This window comes from Arachis stenosperma, chromosome 6 (assembly GCF_014773155.1).
Source record: "Arachis stenosperma cultivar V10309 chromosome 6, arast.V10309.gnm1.PFL2, whole genome shotgun sequence".
Taxonomy (NCBI): Eukaryota; Viridiplantae; Streptophyta; class Magnoliopsida; order Fabales; family Fabaceae; genus Arachis; species Arachis stenosperma.
In genome coordinates, this window is record NC_080382.1 from 39,361,589 (window position 1) to 39,370,911 (window position 9,323).

Consider the following 9,323-nt stretch of genomic DNA (forward strand, 5'->3'; position numbering starts at 1 on the left):
TGCACCCTTGAGAGGAATCTATCCATCTCCCATGACTCGGAGGTGGAAGCCTTTGCCTTCCCTTTCCTCTTTCTAGAGGTTTCTCCGGCCTTGGATGCCATAAATGGTTATGGAAAAACGAAAAAGCAACGCTTTCACCACACCAAACTTAAAATGTTTGCTCGTCCTCGAGCAAAAGAAGAAAGAAGAGAGTAGAAGAAGAAGAAATGAGGAAGAGGGAGATGGTGGTGTATTCGGCCAAGGAGGGGGAGAAGTGGTGTTTAGGTAGTGGGAAAATGAAGGGGTAAAGAGGGGTTTATATAGGAAAGAGGGGGATGAGGGTTCGGCCATTTGAGGGTGGGTTTGGGAGGGAAAGTGGTTTGAATTTGAAGGGTGAGGTTGGTGGGGTTTTATGAAGGATGGAGGTGAGTGGTGAAGAGAAAGATGGGATTTGATAGGTGAGGGGTTTTTGGGGAAGAGGTGTTGAGGTGATTGGTGAATGGGGGAAGAAGAGAGAGAGTGATGGTAGGGTCCTGTGGGGTCCACAGATCCTGTAGTGTCAAGGAAAAGGCATCCTTGCACCAAATGGCATCAAAATCCACGTTTTGAGCCTTTTCTGGCGTTAAACGCCGGGCTGGTGCCCATTCCTGGCGTTTAACGCTAGGTTTTTGCCCTTTTCTGGCGTTTAACGCCAGTCTGGTGCCCCTTTCTGGCGTTAAACGCCCAGAAGGGTGTCAGACTGGGCGTTAAGCGCCCAACAGCTAGGCTGACTGGCGTTTAAACGCCAGCAGCATCTTCCTCCAGGGTGTGCTGTTTCTCTTCCTGTTTTTCATTCTGTTTTTGCTTTTTTCATTGTTTTTGTGACTTCTTATGATCATCAACCTACAAAAAAAAAATAAAATAACAAAAGAAAATAATTAACTATAAAACATTGGGTTGCCTCCCAACAAGCGCTTCTTTACTGTCATTAGCTTGACAGAGGACTCTCATGGAGCCTCAGAGATGCTCAGAACCGTGTTGGAACTTCCCAACACCAAACTTAGAGTTTGAATGTGGCCTCCCAACACCAAACTTAGAGTCTGACTGTGGGGGCTCTGTTTGGCTCTGTTTTGAGAGAAGCTCTTCATGCTTCTTCTCCATGATGACAGAGGGATATCCGTGGGCCTTAAACACCAAGGATTCTTCATTCACTTGAATGATCAACTCTCCTCTATCAACATCAATCACAGCCTTTGCTGTGGCTAGGAAGGGTCTGCCAAGGATGATGGATTCATCCATGCACTTCCCAGTCTCTAGGACTATGAAATCAGTAGGAATGTAATGGTCTTCAACCTTAACCAGAACATCCTCTACAAGTCCATAGGCTTGTTTTCTTGAGTTGTCTGCCATCTCTAGTGAGATTTTTGCAGCTTGCACCTCAAAGATCCCTAATTTCTCCAATACAGAGAGGGGCATGAGGTTTACACTTGACCCCAAGTCACACAAGGCCTTCTTGAAGGTCATGGTGCCTATGGTACAAGGTATAGAAAACTTCCCAGGATCCTGCCTCTTTTGAGGCAATTGCTGCCTAGACAAGTTATCCAGTTCTTTGGTGAGCAAAGGGGGTTCATCCTCCCAAGTCTTATTTCCAAATAACCTGTCATTTAGCTTCATGATTGCTCCAAGGTATTTAGCAACTTGCTCCTCAGTGACATACTCATCCTCTTCAGAGGAAGAATACTCATCAGAGCTCATGAAAGGCAGTAGTAAGTCCAAGGGAATCTCTATGGTCTCAGTTTGAGCCTCAGATTCCCAAGGTTCCTCATTGGGGAACTCATTGGAGGCCAGTGGACGTCCAGTGAGGCCTTCCTCAGTGGCGTTCACTGCCTCTTCTTCCTCCCAGAATTCGGCCATATTTATGGCTTTGCACTCTCCTTTTGGATTTTCTTCAGTGTTACTTGGGAGAGTGCTTGGGGGAAGTTCAGTAATTTTCTTGCTCAGCTGACCCACTTGTCCTTCCAAATTCCTAATGGAGGATCTAGTTTCAGTCATGAAACTTTGAGTGGTTTTGATTAGATCAGAGACCATGGTTGCTAAGTCAGAGGTATTCTGCTTAGAGCTCTCTGTCTGTTGCTGAGAAGATGATGGAAAAGGTTTACCATTGTTAAACCTGTTTCTTCCACCATTATTATTGAAATCTTGTTGAGGTCTCTCTTGATTCTTCCATGAGAGATTTGGGTGATTTCTCCATGAAGAATTATAGGTGTTACCATAGGGTTCTCCCAGGTAATTTACCTCTTCCATTGAAGGGTTCTCAGGATCATAAGCTTCTTCCTCAGATGAAGCATCCTTAGTACTGTTTGGTGCATTTTGCATTCCAGACAGACTTTGAGAAATCAGATTGACTTGTTGAGTCAATATTTTATTCTGAGCCAAAATGGCATTCAGAGTGTCAATTTCAAGAACTCCTTTTTTCTGACTAGTCCCATTGTTCACAGGATTCCTTTCAGAAGTGTACATGAATTGGTTATTTGCAACCATTTCAATCAGTTCTTGAGCCTCAGTAGGCGTCTTCTTCAGATGAAGAGATCCTCCAGCAGAGCTATCCAAAGACATCTTGGATAGTTCAGAGAGACCATCATAGAAAATACCTATGATGCTCCATTCAGAAAGCATGTCAAAGGGACATTTTCTGATTAATTGTTTGTATCTTTCCCAAGCTTCATAGAGGGATTCTCCATCCTTCTGTCTGAAGGTTTGGACTTCCACTCTAAGCTTACTCCATCTTTGTGGTGGAAAGAACTTTGCCAAGAAGGCATTGACTAGCTTTTCCCAAGAGTCCAGGCTTTCTTTAGGTTGGGAGTCCAACCATATTCTAGCTCTGTCTCTCACAGCAAAAGGGAATAGCATCAGTCTATAGACCTCAGGGTTAACCCCATTAGTCTTGACTGTGTCACAGATTTGCAAGAACTCAGCTAAAAACTGATGAGGATCTTCCATTGGAAGTCCATGAAACTTGCAATTCTGTTGCATTAGAGAAACTAATTGAGGCTTAAGCTCAAAGTTGTTTGCTCCAATGGCAGGGATAGAGATGCTTCTCCCATAGAAATCAGGAGTAGGTGCAGTAAAGTCACCAAGCACCTTCCTTGCATTGTTGGCATTGTTGTTGTTTTCGGCTGCCATTTGTTCTTCTTCCTTGAAGAATTCGGTCAGGTGCTCTAGAGAGAGTTGTGCTTTGGCTTCTTTTAGCTTTCTCTTCAAGGTCCTTTCAGGTTCAGGATCAGCCTCAACAAGAATGCCTTTGTCTCTGCTCCTGCTCATATGAAAGAGAAGAGAACAAGAAAGTGTGGAATCCTCTATGTCACAGTATAGAGATCCCTTTAGGTGTCAGAGGAAAAGAAAAATAGAAGAAAGAAGAAGGAGAATTCGAACTTGATCAGATATAGTTCGAATTGTGCATTAAGAAGGAGTTATACTCCATAAATAGAAGGATGTGAAGAAGAAGGGGGGGATAATTTTCGAAAATTAATTATAAAATTTTGAAAACATTTTTGAAGAACACTAATTGATTTTCGAAAACAAAAGTGGGAAAGAAGTTAAGTGATTTGAAATTAGACATCAAAAAGATTTGATTGAAAACTATTTTGAAAAAGATGTGGTTAAAAAGATTTAATTGAAAAGTAATGGTTTTAAAAAAGATGTGATTGAGAAGATATGATTTGAAAACAATTTTAAAAGATATAATTTGAAAACAATTTGAAAAAGATTTGATTTTTAAAAATTAATAACTTGCCTAACAAGAAAAGATATGATTCAAACATAAAACCTTTCTCAACAGAAAAGGCAACAATTTTGAGATGTTCAATCAAATCATTAATTGTTAGTAAGTATCTTTTAAAAAGGAAAGAAATTGATTTTGAAAACATTTGATTGAAAAGATTTGATTTGAAAAAGATTTGATTTTGAAAAACTAAAAAAAAATTGATTTGAAAACAAAATCTTCCCCCTAGCACCATCCTGGCGTTAAACGCCCAGAATGGTATACATTCTGGCGTTTAACGCCCAAAATGCTACCTCTTTGGGCGTTAAACGCCCAACCAGGTGCCCTGGCTGGCGTTTAAACGCCAGTCTGCCTTCTTTACTGGGCATTTTTTGAATGCTCAGCTTTTTCTGTGTAATTCCTCTGCAGTATGTTCTGAATCTTCAATTCTTTGTATCATTGACTTGAAAAGACACAAATTAAAAATATTTTTGGATTTTTTTTTTTGTAATCAAAATGCAACAAGAATCAATTAACAATGCATGCAAGACACCAACTTAGCAGTTTGTGTGCCACTGACACTATATGAGACACACAAAATACTTCAAGTCAATAGAATTCAAAGATCAAAACAAAAAAATATATGCATGGATTCGAAAATTATAACAAAAACATGCATTTGACACCAAACTTAGGATGAGACACTAAACTTAAGCAAGAAACATCAAATATTTTTGGTCTTTTTATGATTTTGTAATTTTTTTTGTTTTTCGAAAATTAAATGGGAAAAGGTATCAAAATTCTTAATGAAAATTCCAGGAATCAGTGCAATGCTAGTCTAAGACTCCGGTCCAGGAATTAGACATGGCTTCACAGCCAGCCAAGCTTTCAAAGAAAGCTTCGGTCCAAAACACTAGACATGGCCAGAGGCCAGCCAAGCCTTAGCAAATCACTGCTCCAAAGCAAGATTGATAAGAAATCAACAAGTTCTTGTGGTGATAAGTTGAAACCTCGGTCCAATGAGATTAGACATGGCTTCTCAGCCAGCCAGATTTCAACAAATCATCATGAAACTCTAGAATTCATCTTCAAGAATTTCGAAAAAATAATACCTAATCTAAGCAACAAGATGAACCGTCAGTTGTCCAGCCTAAACAATCCCGGGCAATAACACCAAAAACTTGATGTTGTTGCCGGATCTTGGCACTGATGTTACCAAAAGCTTGCTCAAAACTTGAACAATCCCCGGCAACGGCGCCAAAACTTGGTGCGCGAAATTGTGAACAATACTTTTTCACAACTCAAATAATCCCCGGTAATGGCTCCAAGAACTTGGTGGCTCAATACCATGGCATTACACAACTTCGCACAACTAACCAGCAAGTGCACTGGGTCGTCCAAGTAATAAACCTTACGTGAGTAAGGGTCGATCCCACGGAGATTGTTAGTATTGAAGCAAGCTATGGTCATCTTGTAAATCTTAGTCAGGCAAACTCAGATGTATATGGTGATGAACGAAATACATAAAGATAAAGATAGAGATACTTATGTATATCATTGGTGTAAGAGCTTCAGACAAGTGTATGAAGATGCCTTCCCTTCCGTCTCTCTGCTTTCCTAATGTCTTCATCCAATCCTTTCTTACTCCTTTCCATGGCAAGCTCGTGTAAGGTTTCACTGTTGTCAGCAGCTACCTCCCATCCGCGCAGTGAAAGCTAATGCACACACTCTGTCACAGTGCTGCCAATCACCGGTTTGGTTCCCTCCCCTACCGGAATAGAATAACTCTTTTGCGTCTGTCACTAACGCCCAGTAGGTTACAGGTTTGAAGCACGTCACAGTCATTCAATCATTGAATCCTACTCAGAATACCACAGACAAGGTTAGACCTTCCGGATTCTCTTGAATGCTGCCATCAGTTCTTGCCTATACCACGAAGACTCTGATCTCACGGAATGGCTGGCTCGTTTGTCAGGCGAGCACTCGGTTGTCAGGCGATCAACCATGCATCGTGCAATCCGGAATCCAAGAGATATTCACTAAGCCTCAAATGCTTGTAGAACAAGAGTGGTTGTCAGTCACCTTGTTCATAGGTGAGAATGATGATGAGTGTCAATCATCACCTTCATCAAGTTGAAGAACAAGTGATATCTTGGTAAAAGAACAAGCGGAATTGAATGGAAGAACTATAGTAATTGCATTAATACTCGAGGTACAGCAGAGCTCCACACCTTAATCTATGGTGTGTAGAAACTCCACCGTTGAAAATACATAAGAACAAGGTCTAGGCATGGCCGTGAGGCCAGCCTCCCCATAGTGATCAAAGGATCAGAAATAATCCAAAGATTTTTTAAATACAATAGCAACAGGTCTTACTTATAAGAAACTAGTAGCCTAAGGTGTACAGAAATGAGTAAATGACATAAAAATCCTCTTCCGGGCCCACTTGGTGTGTGCTTGGGCTGAGCAATGAAGCAAATTTCGTGTAGAGACTCTTCTTGGAGTTAAACGCCAGCCTTGGTGCCAGTTTGGGCGTTTAACTCCCATTTGGGTGCCAGTTCCAACGTTTAACGCTGGGATTTCTTGAGCATCAAATCTTGGGCAAAGTATGGACTATCATATATTGCTGGAAAGCCCAGGATGTCTACTTTCCAACGCCGTTGAGAGCGCGCCAATTGGGCTTCCGTAGCTCCAGAAAATTCGCTTCGAGTGCAGGGAGGTCAGAATCCAACAGCATCTGCAGTCCTTTTTGGTCTCTGGATCAGATTTTTGCTCAGGTCCCTCAATTTCAGCCAGAAAATACCTGAAATCACAGAAAAACACACAAACTCATAGTAAAGTCCAGAAAAGTGAATTTTAACTAAAAACTAATAGAAATATACTAAAAACTAACTAGATCATATCAAAAACATACTAAAAACAGTGCCAAAAAGTATACAAATTATCCGCTCATCAATGGGCTTGTCCTCATCAATGATGATGTCTCCCTCTATGTCAACTCCAACTGAATAACAGAGGTGACAAATGAGATGAGGGAAGGCTAACCTTGCTGGTGCACGAAATTGTGATCACTACTTTTCACAACTCAAATAATCCCCGGTAATGAATCCAAAAACTTGGTGTTCAATACCATGGCATAAACACAACTTCGCACAACTAACCAGCAAGTGCACTGGGTCGTCCAAGTAATAAACCTTACACGAGTAAGGGTCGATCCCACGGAGATTGTTGGTATGAAGCAAGCTATGGTCATCTTGTAAATCTCAGTCAGGCAGATTCAAATGGTTATGGATGATATATGAATAAAACATAAAATAAAGATAGCGATACTTATGTAATTCATTGGTGAGAGCTTCAGATAAGCGTATGGAGATGCTTTGTCCCTTCCGTCTCTCTGCTTTCCTACTGTCTTCATCCAATCCTTCTTACTCCTTTCCATGGCAAGCTGTATGTTGGGCATCACCGTTGTCAGTGGCTACAATCCCGTCCTCTCAGTGAAAATGTTCAACGCACCCTGTCACGGCACGGCTAATCATCTATCGGTTCTCAATCAGGTTGGAATAGAATCGATTGATTCTTTTGCGTCTGTCACTAACGCCCAGCCTTCAGGAGTTTGAAGCTCGTCACAGTCATTCAATCATTGAATCCTACTCAGAATACCACAGACAAGGTTTAGACCTTCCGGATTCTCTTGAATGCCGCCATCAATTCTAGCTTATACCACGAAGATTCCGATTAAAGAATCCAAGAGATAAAAATTCAAGCCTTGTTTGCTTGTAGAACGGGAGTGGTTGTCAGGCACGCGTTCATAAGTGAGAATGATGATGAGCGTCACATAATCATCACATTCATCAAGTTCTTGAGTGTGAATGAATATCTTGGAATAAGAACAAGCTGAATTGAATAGAAGAACAATAGTAATTGCATTAATACTCGAGGTACAGCAGAGCTCGACACCTTAATCTATGATGTGTAGAAACTCCACCGTTGAAAATACATAAGAACAAAAGTGATCATTGGCTTCGGCCCCAAAGAGGTAACCAGAAGAACCAAGATATGATCTAAGAACTAGATGTCCAAAGATGATCAAAAGATCTAAAGTGATCCAAAGATGAAAATACAATAGCAAAAGGTCCTATTTGTAGAGAACTAGTAGCCTAGGGTTTACAAAGATGAGTAAATGACATAAAAATCCACTTCCGGGCCCACTTGGTGTGTGCTTGGGCTGAGCATTGAAGCATTTTCGTGTAGAGACTTCTCTTGGAGTTAAACGCCAGCTTTTGTGCCAGTTTGGGCGTTTAACTCCCATTCTTGTGCCAGTTCCGGCGTTTAACGCCGGGCAGTTTTGAGCTGATTTGGAACGCCGATTTGGGCCATCAAATCTCGGGCAAAGTATAGACTATTATACATTGCTGGAAAGCCCAAGATGTCTACGTTCCAACGCCGTTGAGAGCGCGCCAATTGGGCTTCTTTAGCTCCAGAAAATCCACTTCGAGTGCAGGGAGGTCAGAATCCAACAGCATCTGCAGTCTTTTTCAGTCTCTGAATCAGATTTTTGCTCAAGTCCCTCAATTTCAGCCAGAAAATACCTGAAATCACAGAAAAACACACAAACTCATAGTAAAGTCCAGAAAAGTGAATTTTAACTAAAAACTAATAAAAATATACTAAAAGCTAACTAAATCCTACTAGAAACATACTAAAAATAATGCCAAAAAGCATACAAATTATCCGCTCATCACAACACCAAACTTAAATTGTTGCTTGTCCTCAAGCAACTGAAAATCAAATAAGATAAAAAGAAGAGAATATGCAATGAATTCCAAAAACATCTATGAAGATCAGGATTAATTAGATGAGCGGGGCTTTTAGCTTTTTGCCTCTGAATAGTCTTGGCATCTCACTCTATCCTTTGAAATTCAGAATGATTGGCTTCTATAGGAACTCAGAATCCAGATAGTGTTATTGATTCTCCTAGTTAAGTATGATGATTCTTGAACACAGCTACTTTATGAGTCTTGGCCGTGGCCCAAAGCACTCTGTCTTCCAGTATTACCACCAGATACATACATGCCACAGACACATAATTGGGTGAACCTTTTCAGATTGTGACTCAGCTTTGCTAGAGTCCCCAATTAGAGGTGTCCAGGGTTCTTAAGCACACTCTTTTTGCCTTCGATCACAACTTTATTTCTTTCTTTTTCTTTCTTTTTCTCTTTTTTCCATTTTTTTTTCATTTTTTTTCGCTTCTTCTTCTTTTTTTTTGTATTCACTGCTTTTTCTTGCTTCAAGAATCATTTTTATGATTTTTCAGATCCTCAGTAACATGTTTCCTTTTTCATCATTCTTTCAAGAGCCAACCAATCATGAACAACAAATTCAAAAGACATATGCACTGTTTAAGCATACATTCAGAAAACAAAAGTATTGCCACCACATCAAAATAATTAATCTGTTATAAAATTTAAAATTCATGCAATTCTTCTCTTTTTCAATTAAGAACATGTTTCATTTAAGAAAGGTGATGGATTCATAGGACATTCATAACTTTAAGGCATAGACACTAAGACACTAATGATCATAAGACACAAACATAGATAAACAT

General features: G+C 40.4%; 1 non-coding gene across 1 annotated transcript; it reads left to right on the top strand.

Annotated features, from left to right (window-relative positions):
* Window positions 1-2,628: 2,628 nt before the first annotated feature.
* Window positions 2,629-2,736, top strand: LOC130937526 (small nucleolar RNA R71). Its single transcript, XR_009068741.1, has one exon. It is a non-coding gene; the product is annotated as a small nucleolar RNA R71 (small nucleolar RNA).
* The last annotated feature ends 6,587 nt before the right edge of the window (window positions 2,737-9,323 follow it).